The sequence below is a fragment of the Cryptomeria japonica genome, chromosome 7 (assembly GCF_030272615.1).
Source record: "Cryptomeria japonica chromosome 7, Sugi_1.0, whole genome shotgun sequence".
Lineage (NCBI taxonomy): Eukaryota > Viridiplantae > Streptophyta > Pinopsida > Cupressales > Cupressaceae > Cryptomeria > Cryptomeria japonica.
In genome coordinates, this window is record NC_081411.1 from 290,466,443 (window position 1) to 290,482,787 (window position 16,345).

Here is a 16,345-nt window from a genome sequence, read left to right on the forward strand (position 1 = left end):
TGTAAATGCTCTCAGAGAACTATCGAAACCAGTCAGAGCTTCTAAAACAGGAAATTTTACAAAACCCTATTAAAGTAGATATTAATTTAAAATGGGACAAACCAAAAACGACAGCGTTGAAAGGAAAAAAGAAAATAAACTCTTTGAACACCAAGACAACCCATAGCAAGTGACTTACCTCAAGATTCTACACAAATTCTGTTATGTGGTCAATAACTTCATTAAGAAAAAATGAGTTGAGCTGGAGGGAAAATTAAGAAACCCTGCCAAAGTATATGCTAGTTTGATCTATTCACAAAATCGAGGTTTTAGAGCTCCTACATTCTTGAGTTCAAGACATGATTTTTATATCCCTTTAAACCCAAATATTAATTGTTTGTATGCACTCTCAACATCCCCAATCCCACACCCTCAGATGGAACAGAAATGTCTCCTCTTGGCAAAAAATATTCCAAACTATAGGCCAGAAGAAAGCCAAGGATCTCAGGCTTGTGGAAAAAACTCTCACTAATCGGCTCCACTCCTTGGAGCATGAAATACAATTACATCCTTCCTCCTCTTTCTTGGCGGAATGGGTAGCTCAGGCTAGAGACATTCTTAGGAAACATCAACAGGTCAAAACCAAGGGTGCCCTAATCAGAGCACGTAATCATTGGCTCAAATTTGGAGATAAAGGCTTTAAAGTCTTCTTCAATCTCCTTAAACAAAAACAAAATAGAGAAAAAATTGACAGAATCATAGTTGAGGATAAGGAACTCCTGAACATCAATGAGATCAAAGATGCTTTTGAAATGTTTTATAAAACCCTCTTTACCTCGGAAGATAGTGAAGCCTCAAAAGAGGCTAGAAATAGGTGCAGTAACATTATCCCAAAAAGAATCTTTGAGGCTGAAGCTCTTCCTCTCAAGACCAAAATCTCTATGACAGAAATTGCTAATGCCATTAAAGCCCTCAAGGATGATAAGGCCCCAGGCCCTGATGGACTTCCTGCTGAGTTTTACAAAACCAATATTGAGTGGGTCACCAAAGACCTTTATGACATATACACCGAAGCATTTGATAGTGGCACCCTCGGGGAGTCCATCAATAGGGGCATTGTTAAACTTATCCCAAAAGATGGGGACAAAGCCCTCATAAAAAACTGGAGGCCAATTACTCTCCTCAACGTTTCTTATAAAATCTTGGCCAAAGCCCTAGCCTCTCGCCTTGAGAAGATCCTTCCCAAGTTCATCTGCTCTACCCAAACAGGATTCATTAAGGGAAGGTATATCTTGGAGATCCTTGTCACTAGCTGAGAATCTATGGAATGGGCCAAAACTTCAAATCAAGATACTGCCATGTTCCTTGTAGACTTTGAGAAGGCCTATGATAGGGTGGAATGGGACTTCATCCTCATGATGCTCAAAGCCTTTGGTTTTTCTAGCGAGTTCTGTAAATATGTCCAAATTCTCCTCAAAAGATGCCTCCACCCTGGTTGAAGTTAATGGATCACTTTCCCAGTCTATTCCTATTTCTAGATCCATTAGACAGGGCTGCCCCCTCGCCCTTGCTTTGTTTGTCATAGCCTCAGACGCCCTCTTTTACCTCCTAAGAGATGATACCCTATCCCCTAAAGTTCATGGCATTAAGATGCCAGATGACTCTGAATTGCTCAACATACAATTTGCTAATGACATTGCGCTCTTCTTGGAGCTCTCTAGGCATAACATTGACTCCCTCAATCAAAAGCTTGCAACCTTTGGTAGAGCCTCTAGTGCTCGTATCTCCAATTCCAAGTCTATCATGCTTGGGTGGAACGAGGAACCCCCGGACTGGCTTTAGCAGGTTGGATACTCATGGGGAGGACCCAATAAAATAGTCAGGTACCTCGGTATCCCTTTTTCTATCTCTCCCTCTCTCAAGGATATGTGGATTTGGGTCAGAGAAAAGATTGACAAAAAACTTAATAAATGGGACAATAGGATTCTATCCCTGGCTGGTAGGATCCAAGTCTACCAAAAAATCCTCTCCTCCTATAGTTTGTATTACTCCTTGGTCTGGATGTTCAGTAACTACCAAGTTTATGAGATCCAAAAATCTATCAGGCGCTTCCTTTGGTCTGATGGTAAGGGTAAAAGAAAGGCCCACGTGGTCAAATGGCTCTGGTGCCACATAGATAAGAAACTTGGTGGGCTGGGACTTAAGGATCTCAGAACACAAGGAGTTTCCCTTGCTGCCAAGTGGATATTTCATGCCCTAGAAGGACAAGAACCCTGGAAGATCCTTGTCAAAAATAACATACAAAATGGCATCCCCAAGTCTGCCAAATCTTGGAAAGCCCTCCCCTTTAGTGATATGATAGTAGGCAGATTCTCTGTGTTTGTTCAAGGCACTTGGGTGTTTAAATCCATCTGGAAAGCCTGGGAGCATGTGCATAAACTTATTACCAACTCTAATATTGACTGTAATAATACTCTGCATGGGGAAAGGTCAATATGGTGGAATCTCTACCATAACTCTAAACTCCTCGCTTTAACCCAAGGCTACTCTACTAGGAATTGGTATAATAAAGGCATTAAATACCTCATGGACATCTTGGAACATGATAATCTCATCAGCTGGGAGGACCTTAGTAATAAGTTTGGCCTCCCTGCCTCACATAAGAGAACCTACAATATGATTAAAAACGCTTGTGCTTGTCTAGATCTTCCTAGGAACACTGATGTAGACACTCACAGATACCTCTCATTCCGATGGAAGGATGGCTCCCTCCTCTCCAAGGTCAAAGCCAAGTCTATCTACAAACTACTCACTCATGATACCACGGGGATTGATCATATTAACTCCCTCTGGTATGTTGACCTTAATACATCTGCTTGGCAGAAAATATTTGAGAAACTATGGAAGTCCCCCATCCCCCCTAAAATCAAATGCTTCAAGTGGCAACTAATGTTGGATAGACTGCCTATTAGGAATAACATTGGTGCCTTCGATCTATGCTCTGTATGTAGGAAGCTTGAGACTATGCAGCACATCTTTTTTTTACTGCATTTTTGCCAGAAAGGTCTGGTTGATGTTTGGAATTTCCATTACTGAACATGTTTGTACTCTTGATATTATTGCTGGATTCATTCATGGCCTCAAGAAGGATGCTAACCTATTTTGGCAAATTCTCTCTTCTTTCATACTTTGGTTTATTTGGAAGCTTAGAAATGAGGAAAAATTCCAAGGTACTGATTGGACTCTTACTGGGTTTTTTAAGAAACTCGCACGTTATAAAATTGCTGTGCAGGTATGTTTTTTGATGAATGTTGAGAGGGAGAAGCTGTTGCGTTTCCTCAGGGATGGTCGGGCAACCATGTTCATATATGAGATGAAGGATGGCTTTGAATGGGCTAGAATTGTGGAGAACCAGATTGCATTCGATGAGGCTCTAAAGAAACTGATCAAGGAACTCAGGGACAACAGAGGTCCCTACTTTGATAAGCTCAAAATGTTTACCCAAGTCCTGGAGTGGAAGTAGGTGGTGTGGATGGAAGGGCCACAAGGATGGACAACATGGATGGAAAACCAAGATGAGATTCTGCAATAGGAGGTTGTCTTTGTTCAGTCGGATAATCCCATTGGTTAATGGCTGAGGCTTTGCCTCCCATCCTCGTTTTTGTATAAACTCTCCTTATTTTGGTCTCTCGATATTTAATATAAAAAATATATTAATTGTGAGTTTTCTGGCATCAAAGTAGTGTGTGTTTCATGGCATGCGTCGAGAAATGTTTGATTATTTTTCCTGGTGTGAATTTTTTTGAAAGAGAACTGTTTTGAAATCTACAAGAATATTGTACGTTTTTTCTCTAATGTGGTAAAAGAAGATCCGGTGTCTAGAATGAATCAACAATGTATTAGATTTAAGCATCTTTGGATGGACAATATAGTTGTATTAGGGGTTATAGATTAAAGATTTTTTTTGGTTGCATTGAACTATAGCCTACAATAAATTAAAATACACTATAAGACTAGATGCTGGATATGAAATGATAAATAAAAAGAGTATATATATAGCAATCAAACACAAAGGATCAAAGGAACATGTTCAAGTTATAAATTATTTATATTTTGTAACACTAAGAATTGTAACCAAATTTTAATTTCCATATTCTCAAAGACATGATCTACACAATTCTATATTAATTGAAGAGTTCCTAAAAAGGCTCCCTTAAAACATGGACAAGAAGATGGATGCGTCTATTCTGGCTCCAAAAGTGAACTGTCATACAAATGACATGCATCCAGAGTCCATTGACATACATCCCTCCCATGCCCTCCCATAATGTGATGAGTCACGTTCTGGGACCCACCATCAAGCTGATCTGGAGGCATGTTGTCATTTTCCAGTTGACAGAAAGGCTTAAAGAATGCACTCGAAGCGTTGACCGTTTAGAGTGGCTAGTGTGGGCCCCTCTGACCCGTCTGCTTCGTCGTTACTGGTTACCATTTTCATCATCCGTAATCCCGCTCAAAGTTTGATTTTTTCAAACTCTTTTCTCTCGCTTGTAAGCCAAAATGGGAGCTTTCAAACTAAATTAATATTCCCCCCATTATTAGAAAGAAAGTAGTCACTTCGTTTGTGCCACGCAGCCCACAAATCAGCGAAAGCGACTAACACACTATGTTAGTCGAATTCACTGTTTCGCGAGGAAAAAGAAATGGTAGCCATGCAGTTCGTGAATCAGTGAAAGCGACTAACATGCCATGTTAGTCTAATTCACAGGTTTTGTAGGGCAAAAGAAAATGGTGGCCACGCAGCCCACGAATCAGCGAAATCTACTAACACGCTATGTTAGTCGAATTTTCTATTTCGCGAGGCAAAAGAAAATGGTGGCCATGCCGTCTGCGAATCAACGAAAGTGACTAACACGCTATGTTAGTCGAATCTTCCATCAACACTCTATGTGCCTAAACAATGTTCCATGAATCTTCTCTCTCTCTCTCCCATTCTTTCTTTTTTAAGTCTCTCTCCCTCTCTACCTCTATCTCTCTATCTCACTCTCCTCCTCTGTCAAGTGTATCTTTTTCCCACTCTCTCCCTACCTCCCCCCCTCCCTTTCTCTTTTTCACTTAAGTCTCTCTCTCTCTCTCTCCCATTGTTTATCTCTAAAGTCTCTCCCTCTCATCCTCTCTATCTCACTCTCCCCTTCTCTCAGGTGTATCTCTCTCTTATTCTCTCCCTCTCTCCTCCCCCTCCCTCTCTCCCTTTCTCATTAACTCTCTTTCTCACTCTCTCCCTCTCTCCCTCTCTTTCCACCAATTAAGGTGACCTCCAATGGTTAAATTGAGACACCAAGATCCAAAATCACCAAGAAGGGGAAGTGCACTAACATATTTAAATTGAGACAACCTATGACCCCTTAGGACTCCATATGACATCTTATGTATCGTTACAAGTCATATGGTGTCCTATGACCCCGTAGGACACATGTATGGATCCCTAGGATACCATATGAACCCTAAGAATACCATATGTCCCTAGAGAGGGAGAGAGGGATGGAGAGCAAGGGAATGGGAGAGAGACACACCTAATAGAGGAGGAGAGTGAGATAGAGAGATAGATACTAAGAGGGAGAGACAATAGATAAATGAGATAAAGAAAGATGGAGAGAGAGAGGAGGGGAGACCAAGATAGAGAAAACATAATATTGATGAATCAACACCTTGAGGTCAACATAATTTGTATTCTGATGATGTTTTAAAATCATTATTGAGTTATTATAGATGTATCTTCTTCTTCATCAATAACATACAAAGGTAGCTCATTAAACAAAACAAGCATTATCTCATCATCTTGCTCAATATAACTAGGTAACTCATTAAACAAAACAATCAAAAACTTGTTATCTGTTCTTTTTCCTTGCTCTTTAACCTATTGTTCTATATCATCATACATATCATTTTATTGCAATAAATTTAATTTTTCTATTTCTACATCATTTTCAGTTGTATTGACAAAAGATAACTTTGTTTCTACCTTAAAAAAGTCTCTCTTTTGTTCAACAAAATAGCTCTTTAGATATATAATAGGACCTCTTGGACAAAGGAAAATGATGCTAGGGCATGAAAGTTGATTTGCAAAAGGACTTTGATAAGATTTGGGGATTCCTTGAGGTGGAGACATCTCTTTAAAGGGTTTCTCTTGGGGAATGATGACCTAGTTTTCTAAATACATTTAACATCTTGCATGCGTTGAAAGCTTCTAAATCTTGGGATTTCAACTTTAGAAGAATCACTTGAAGGTTGAATCTCTAGTCTCTTCTTCTCTTTCCATCAACCTCTCTCTCTCTAAACCCTTCCCTTCCTCCACCCCTCTCTCTCACCTGGGATCTTTCTCTAGTCTCATACTCATTTTCCATCCCTTCCTCCCTCTCACTTAGTATCTATCTCTCTCTCTTAGGTCTCTCTCTCTTAGGTTAGGCTTGGGAAGGAGAGAGGGAGAGAGAAGAGAGGATGGAAGGAGAGAGGGAAAGAGAAGGTGAGAAGGAGAGATACTTGAGATAGAAAGAGAAAGGGAATGGGAGAGAAAGAAAGAGTGTTAGAGGGAAAGAGAGAGACTTGAGAGAGAAAGTGAGAGAGGGAGAGAGGGAAAGAATGGAAAAGAATGACAGAGAGAGACACTTGAGAGAGGGGGAGGGAAATAATGGGAAGGAGAGAGGGCAAGGGAAGAGAGAGGATGGGGGAGGGAGAGAGGGAAAGATGAACATAATAGAAAAGAGAGACACCTAAGAGAGAGGGGGGAGAGAGACCAAAGAGAGAGAGAGAGAGAGAGAGAGAGAGCTCTGAGAAAACAAAGATAGAAGGGTAGGGAGAGACACTAGAGAGAGAGAGAGAGGAAATAATGGGAGAGAGAGACCTAAGAGAGAGGGAGAGAGGGGAGAGAGAGATGGATGGGGAGGGAGGAGGGAGGGAAAGGCTAGAGAGAATGGAAAGAATGGGAGAGAGACACCTATGAGAGAGGGAGAGAGAGATAGAGAAAGGGAAAGGGAGGGATAGGGAGAGATGGAGAGAGAGAGAGGGAGATAATGAGAGAAAGAGAGAGATACCTAAGGGAGGGGGAGTGAGAGAGATAGAGATAGAGGGTGAGAGGGAGAAGGGGGTTGGGAGGGAGAGACGTAAAAAGAGTTAGAGGGAAAGAGATAGAGACCATATGGTATCCCAAGGAGTCATATGGTGTTCTACGACCCCTCAGGACACCATATGACTCCTTAGGACACCATATGGTGTCGTTATTGGTCGTATTGTGTCCTAAGGGGTCATATGGTGTTCTATGATCCCTTAGTACACCATATAACCCCTTAGGTGTTGTTAGGGGTCATATTCTGTCCTAAGGGGTTAGATAGTGTCTTATGACCCCTTAGGACACCAAATGGTGTTGTTATGTGTCATATGGTGTCCTAAGGGGTCATATGGGGTCCTATGACCCCTTAGGACACCATATGACCCCTGAGGACACCATGTGGTGTCGTTAGGAGTCGTATGGTGTCCTAAAGGGTCATATGTTGTCCTATGACCCCTTAGGACACCATATGACCCCTCAGGACTCCATATGGTGTCGTTAAGGGTCGTATGGTGTCCTAAGAGGTCATATAGTATTCTATGACCCCTTAGGACACCATACAACCCCTTAGGACACCATTTGGTGTCATTATATGGTGTCCTAAGGGGTCATATGGTGTTCTATGACCTCTTAGGAGACCATATGACCCCTTAGGACACCACATGTTGTTGTTATGGTTCATATGGTTTCTTAAGGGTTCTTATAGTATCCTATGACCCCTTCGGACTCCATATGACCCCTTATGTGTCATTAGGGTCATATGGTCTCTTATGACCCCTTAGGACACCATATGACCCCTTAGGACTCCATATGGTGTCGTTATGAGTTTTATGGTGTCCTAAAAGGTCATATGGTGTTCTATGATCCTTTACGACACCATTTGGTGTCGTTATGGATTGTATGGTATACTAAGGGGTCATATGGTGTCTTATGTCCCCTTAGGACTCCATATGACCCCTTAGGTGTTGTTATGGGTCATATGGTGTCCTAAGGGGTCATATGGTGTTTTATGATCCCTTAGGACACCATATAACCCCTTAGGAGTCCATATGGTGTCGTTATGGGTCATATGGTGTCTTAAGGGGTCATATGGTGTTCTATAACACCTTAGGACACCAGATGACCCCTTAGGACACCATATGACCCCTTAAGACACCATACGACCCATAACGACACCATATGGTGTCCTAAGGGGTCATAGGATGCCATATGACCCCTTAGGACACCATATGGTGTCCTAAAGGGTCGTATGGTATTCTATGACCCCTTAGAACACTATTTGGTATTGTTATAGGTCCTATGGTGTGCTAAGGGATCAAATAGTGTCCTATGACCCCTTAGGACACCCTAGGACCCCTTACATGTCGTTAGGGGTCATATTATGTCCTAAGGGTCATATGGTCTCATTATGTGTCTTATGTTGTCTTATGACCCCTTAGGAAACCATATGGTGTCGTTAGGGGTTGTATGGTGTCCTAAGGGGTCATATGGTCTCCTACGACCCCTTACAACACCATTTGGCCCCTTGGGACTCCATACGGTGTTGTTATGGGTTGTATGGTTTCCTAAGAGGTCATATAGTGTTCTATGACCCCTTAGGACACCATTTGGTGTCATTATGGGTCGTATGGTGTGCTAAGGGGTCATATGGTGTCCTATGACCCGTTAGGACTCCATATGACATAATATGTGTCATTACGGGTCATATGGTGTCCTAAGGAGTCATATAGTGTCCTATGACCCCTTAGGACACATGCATGGATCCCTAGGATACCATATGACCCTAGAGAGGGAGAGAGGGGGAGGAGAAGGAGGGAATGGGAGAGAGATACACCTAAGAGAGGAGGAGAGTGAGATAGAGAGATAGAGATAGAGAGGGAGAGACAAGAGGTAAATGAGAGAAAGAGAGATGGAGAGAGAGAGAGAGAAGGGGGGAGACGGAGAAAGGGAAAGGGAGAGAGAGAGAGAGAGAGAGAGAGAGAGAGAGAGAGAGAGAGAGAGAGAGAGAGAGAGAGAGAGAGAGAGAGAGAGAGAGAGAGAGAGAGAGAGAGAGAGAGAGAGAGAGAGAGAGAGAGAGAGAGAGAGAGATTGAAATAGAGGGAAAATATAATTTTTAAAATAATAATTTTCCTTTTCTATGGTATTTACATGAATGGTAAAAAATCATTATGAAAATAAAATACTCTATTAAATTTCTTAGGTAAAAAGATACTTCATGTACATGCAAACCTAAGAAATATAATTTTGTGTTATAGTATCCCTTTGCAAAACAAAAATTAAAAATATATTATCTCATGGTGGATCCATCAGGGTAGCATCCCTTCTTGGGATAGCACATTATATCCTACATCGATACCCGATGGCAATGAACACTTCTCCTTTGGCTTTGTCATTGGTATAACAAAAGTTTACATCGGCATAACTTGGTCCATCAGGGAAGGCCTTTTCAGCTACGCCGATACCCGATGGAAAAGAAAGAAATAAAATCTTACCAAAGCATATGCATCGTTTGAAAGAGGGAGCCCTAAAAGTCCGGGTAGGAGGCCTAATTGGGCACAATCCTTGTAGCCCTATTTTGTAGGTAAAAGACAAAATAGTGAAATCGGTAAGGAGTTGGAAGTTGAAAACCTCTTGGGGGCACATGAATGCATGGATAACCATGTCCAAGACCTATCCTACCCTTGCTAGGGCCTAAGATGGTGTGGAACAAGCCAAACCCTTATTAGCCTAAGTAAGGGTTCTTTGAATCTGATGAGTAGGTGAGACCTTAGGAGTGGTGTTTCAAGTTGTTGGTGGGTGGATTGAGCAAGGTCAGGGGATTCCACAAGTAGGGGAAGTCCTAGAGACCATAGGGTGTGGTTAGAACACCTAGTGATCCAAGGAAAGGATCCAAGAGCATAGACTGGGCTAGTCTATCCCAAACCCCATCCCATCAATTAGGCTCCTTCAATAAAGGTTGATTTTAAGGTTTAATTAGGGTTATGGTTATGTTAACACAAAGGTTCAATTAGGGTTAGGATTCAATTTAATTTAGATTAGGGATACTATCAAGGCTACCATTTGATTATGGTAAGTGTTTAACTATAGTTGGGGTTAGTATTAGAGTTCAATCAACATTAGAATTAGGGTTATGATTCAATTACATTAGGGTTAAGGTTAAATTAGGATTATAGGTAATTGAGGGTTAGGGTTTGGGATAGAATATGATTAGAATTATGGTTCAATTAGGGTTAGGGATTAGTTTATGGTTAGGGTTCAATTATGGTTAGATTATAGTTCAAATTCTAGGTAGGGTTTAATTCTAGGATTAGAGTTAATTTTATGCTTATATTGTAATTATAGTAAGATTTTGTTTAGGCTTAGATTGAAATTGTATATTTTAGGACTACCTTTTAGTTTCTTTCCATTTAATACTTCCTCTATTGCCATTTTTATTTTGTCCACCAGCATGAGATTTGACAGTGATGCTTCTTTGAAAATTCTTTTGTTCCTTTCCTTCCAAATGTGCCATACTATTATGGATGTTCCAATCATCCATAGATCACTCCACTTTGACTTCTCTCTGGTTGGCCAAGAGAGAATGAAGTCAAAAAGTCTTTTATTTTTTACCGTAGCCCAATTTATTCTTTCAATGAATCAGTTCCAACAATATTTTGGCACCGGACAATTGAATAGAAGATGATTTGCCGATTCTTCATCTACACAACACATAACACAGCGATTGGGGCTCGAGATGCCAATAGTTTTGAGTCTATCACCCGTTAGGATTCTACTATGAAGAGCAATCCACAAAAAATCCCCAACTTTTGGAAGTAGCTTGGTGCATTGATAAGGCACGGTGGACAAAAATATTTTGTATGCTTTCATTATATTAATTTTCTTTTATTGTGACTAAATTGTGTGTCTGTGTGACTAATTTGAGTTGCGAATGAAATTTGATCTCCATTGAAGTTGATTGTGATTTTAGGATACCAAGTAGAATCTCAAAATTTTAGTGCATCACCTCCTAGGGCTAGTAGTTTTCAATTCAAAATCAATATTTCTATCATTTTCTCTTCTCAAGTGCAATAATTTTTGAAGGTTTTCCAAGGGAAGTATCCCATAATATGGAGGTTCATCCTTGTTTTAGGTCACTCATAGCTTAAGAAACTCATAGTTTTGAGACAATATCTTCACATGCCTAGTGATCATATAGGTCCTATGGTGTGCTAAGGGATCATATAGTGTCCTATGACCCCTTAGATGTCGCTAGGGGTCATATTGTGTCCTAAGGGTCATATGGTGTCTTATGACCCCTTAGGACACCATATGGTGTCATTATGTGTCTTATGTTGTCCTAGGACACCATATGAGAGGGAGGGGGAGGAGAGAGGGAGAGAATAAGAGAGATATACACCTGAGAGAAGGGGAGAGTGAGATAGAGAGGATGACAGGGAGAGACTTCATTGTGTGTCCATGTGAGCTATATTGGTTAACTTCATGCATTAATTGTCTATGTATAGTCACATTTTTGTATATATAGCATATATAATCTTAACCCTACATATGCACAAATGGTTTAACATCAAAACTGATGGAATCTATCTCTCTCTGACACACACAATAAATCATTTCTTCTTTGATCACAATTGGACACACTAATTTGTGCCCCAAGCTTCAATATTATTTCTTTTGAATGAGTCTTTCAATGACATAATCTACACTTACTCTAGCCTACAAAATTTTATAGTTTTCCATAGACGTAGCTAATAGAGATAACATGTAACCAATAAATAGAATCTAAACTTGTTATTTGACTCCTAAATGGATGATATGATGATGTTCCTATGGTTTGTTTAAAGATCCTTCAATTTTGTCTCATTTATGCATTTTCAAGGCAAGAAGTGTCATGTTAGTAGATGTTGTATGTTTTGTTGAGTGTTTTGACAAGTTGAAGTTGTGAATACAATCATTTTCCTTCAAGCAATTATTGAATTTTAAACTTTCTTATGAATCAATTATATACTACATGTTTCTAATTTGAGTTGCGAATGAAATTTGATCTCCATTGAAGTTGATTGTGATTTTAGGATAGCAAGTAGAATCTCAAAATTTTAATGCATCACCTCCTAGGGCTAGTAGTTTTCAATTCAAAAGCAATCTTTCTATCATTTTCTCTTCTCAAGTGCAATAATTTTGGGAGGTTTTCCACGGGAAGTATCCCATAATATGGAGGTTCATCCTTGTTTTAGGTCACTCATAGCTTGAGAAACTCCCCATGTTGTGTAAGATTACTGAGTTTTACATCTTAGCATTTGGGCACAATCCTTAGTAACAACAGCTTTTGGCACACCAAGTGGGATAGTTTGGATTGTTTCAGTCTAAGGATTTTCCATACATTGTTGATATTTTTATTTATATCAATGATATCTTCCTTTTCAGGCAATATCTTCACATGCCTAGTGACTCTGAGTTCAAATCTATTGGTTCAATAGTCCAAGTGTTGGTATGTTTCAAAGCAAATCTATTTTATTTTGATTCTTCATCTCTTTGAATGAATAAATATGTCTATATTTCATAAGAGTTTGTCTTATCAATCCCTATTTCATGAGAGTAATTTTTCTACACCATATTATCTATATTAGACCCAAAACACTGCTAGTTTTATCCTAGACAAACTTTCTACAACAAGCTATTAGCATATTCAATATGCTTACCACCCACCCATCCCTACTCAAACCCCTTGGGAACTTGAATATAGATCATCTTATGAGGTAAAGGTTCGTAAGTTGATATGTATGATGATATAGAACAATAGGTTAAAGAGAAAGGAAAAAGTGTTCATTCATCAATATTATGTTTTCTCTATCTCGGTTTCCACCCCCCTCTCTCTCTCCATCTCTCTTTCTCTCATTTATCTCTTTGTAAAGTGGAAAATCGCGGTCGAACCCTAGTTGGTCTCCCCTCTTCTAACTCCGAGGAGAGAGAAGGGAGGTTCGCTAGGATTCGATGGGTTTTCACTTAGGGGGAAGACTTTACATTCAAAAGAGGGGTTGAAACTCATAAGATTCAATCCCACACAATGTAAGATTGGATGCTAAATGAATTTCAAGGGTTTGGAAAGCAAAGCCACCCTCTTTTGTAAAGAATGTTGATTAAGGAAATTAAGCTAAGAATGCATAGAAAGTCATAAAGGTTCGCTTATAAACTGAGTTTAGGTTATAGGATGAAGCTGCGGACCTGGAATTAGCAGTAGAATGTCGATACGGCGTTGTCCTGCAAATTTGAGAAAAAGTTGTCGGGATGATGGCGCCCGGCGCCACGGTCCTCCGAAAAATCTGCGAAACGAAGTGGGATCGGTTCGTCTCTGCACAAGGATTCCAAATCTTCAATCTCAGCCGCATACCTGCAACCTACACACAGAAAAGCGAAGACGATTGGGGGGTTAGGGATTAGGGGTTTGCCTTTAGGTCAAACCCCGGTTTTGGAATTAACCAAGAAATGAGCAAGAGCTGTAAATGTAAATGACTGTAATGTAAAACAAGTACTAATACCTTGTTCTAAGGATGTTTGTATCCTTATGTGCAAAGGTTTAGATGTTGTATGTTGTAGTATGTAGCATGTAATAAGTGATCTCCTCTTCAATGATTGAATCCTTGACTTGAATGCAACACTTAGCCTTGAATGGAGACTTGGAATGATCAATTGCTTGAATGCTTGAATGCTTGAGTGTTTGAGTATAGTTTCCATGTTTTTTTACACATCTACTTTCCATCCCCTCCAAATGAGAGAGGAAAATGTAGTTTATATACTTGTCAATTAGGGCTGATAGACTGATTTTCCCGACCTTAGGCCGACCAGGGAAGTATATTCCCAAATTGCAATCAAAAAGACCCGATATCACTTAGGAAACCGGGCCCAAAATAGGACCCAGGGACCAGGGCGCTGGGCGCTCTGGTCCCACCTCCAGGACAGCGGGGTGCAAGGGGGTTCAGGCCAATGGTGCTTGAAAAATGAAGTTTTCAGTGTCGTGAGCAAGTTTTGGGGTCTCCATTCAGGTTGCGTGTTGTGTCGCCATCGTGAAGACCAAAATGCAGTCGAAATTGCAAGTGTTGCAATTTTAGGATGCTACATTTAGCCCCCACTTTAGCGGGAGTATGTATGCTCATACTTCCGGTAAAGTACAAGGAAACAACATTGAAAGACTTTCACCACGTCAAGGAGGCAAGACACACCGAGCCCCCAGTGGACTAAGGATCTTACGACTTCGATTGACAAAGTAAAAGGGAAGATCACGAGGGAGAACCATGACTGTCAGTAGTAAGGTTCCCTCACTATGAGTCATGCAAAAGAAATACCAAAATTTTTCAAGACAAAGCTAAGTTTGCCAAGAAATTTTCAAGTATCTTTGAAAGGATAGACAGGGTGTATGCCCCCCTACGTTAAAGCGATCGCACACGCCTCAACGGGGGTGATTGTTTTAACGTAGTGATACACATAAGAAATGAGAAGGGAAAGGAGCACGTTATCGCAAAGATTTAGCCCCCAAGTATGAGATAAACCTAAGGATAATAAACACAAACACAAAGCACGAGGTGACTTTGCTTTCCTCGGGGTCAGTATGCTGTATGATAAGTCATGTATATATCATATGTATGTATGCATAATTGTTCTTCATTCCCCAATCAAGGAAGGTCACCTAGAAGAAGGGAACACATGTGTCTTTTGAGTCAACATGAGAGAGACCAAAAGAGATCTCAATGCTTTGCATCGTCCTCAAGTAGACAACACTAAGGATGACAAATACAAGAATGAGAATAACATATAGAAGAAGTAACAAAAGAGAGGGGGAGAGAATCTGCCATGCTAATGTAACTAGTCTAGCATGTCATCTACCCCCCGATCTTGCTGATCAATGTTTCGGGAAGGCAGGGAACATGCTAGAGGAGGAACATCCAACATAGCAGATGGAGCTATCACAAGATCCAAACAAGGGCTATGTTCATGTTCCAAGCCACGTTGTTCTTGTCTAGGAGCGAGGATAAGTGCTTTAGAAAATTCATTAGATAAATGGTTATCAACATCAACAAGTTCATATTCGCTATCAGAAGCAAGAGGAGTAACATTTTCATCATGAATAACATTTTCATCTATATCATCATCAAGATTTATAAAAATAGGATCTTTAACTCGCACAGGATCAAGAACATCATGCATCTTATGTTTAGGAGATTTAGGCTCAATATCCGGCTGAGGAGAAAATGGAATAATGCTTGTTGAAGGTGTTTTTGGAGATTGCAAAGTTTGAGAAGCAGCTGCTTGAGCTCTAAGACGACACTTTCGTCGACGTTCGCGTGCAGAACGATTACGTCTAGTCTTAGTAGGAAGTGGAGAAGATAGAGGAGGAGGAATGTTCTCATCCTTATCACTTGGGTGTTTAGGTTGTGGTCTCTTAGGCTGGATAATAGGAGAAGAAGAAGGTCTCTTCTCTCTATAAAAGGAAGGAGGAGGAACTGCTCCATATAAAGGAGGAATTTTTGGTTTAGGGAGAAGACCAAGTCCATCATGACGAGGAGGTATAGATCTACTCTTAGAAGATTTATTAGGCATAGACATAGTCACATCCATGGGGACGGGTTGGGAATCTTCTTGGGGAAAGACATTAGTTTTGTCTTTCAAAGGAAGAATTTCCTTCTCAAGAATGATAGGAATGTCAAGTTTAGGTGTTCTAGGTTCACTTAGAGATAGGATCATATCTGTTTTCCACTTTTGATAAGATTTAAAAAGATGATCACTTCGCGGAGGAAGAGATTGGAATTGTTTAGGCCAAAAGTAATCAATAGGAACACTAAAGGTTCTTTCGGCTGGTTTAAAGAGACTATGATTGACAGTAACAATTTCACCATTATGGGGAAATTTCAAACACTTATGAATAGGGGAAGCAATAGCTTTCATGGAAGATAGCCAAGGATAACCAAGCTTCACACGAAATTGTTCGGAAGATGGAATAATAGCAAAGTTCACATCAAGAGATTTATTATGGACCTCAATAGGCAATGTAATAGAACCAATTGCAGGAGAAGAAAATACATCAAATAGTTTCACAATCACATCTATTTTGTCATAGATCACTTGATTCAATTGCAAAGTAAAAAGAAATTCTTCAGTAATAACATTAACCATGCACGAAGGATCAATAAGCATTCCACGGCAAGGTGTATTTTTGACTTTTGCAACTACGTATAAAGGACCATCAGGTGCTCTAATGGTTTCACTAGAATC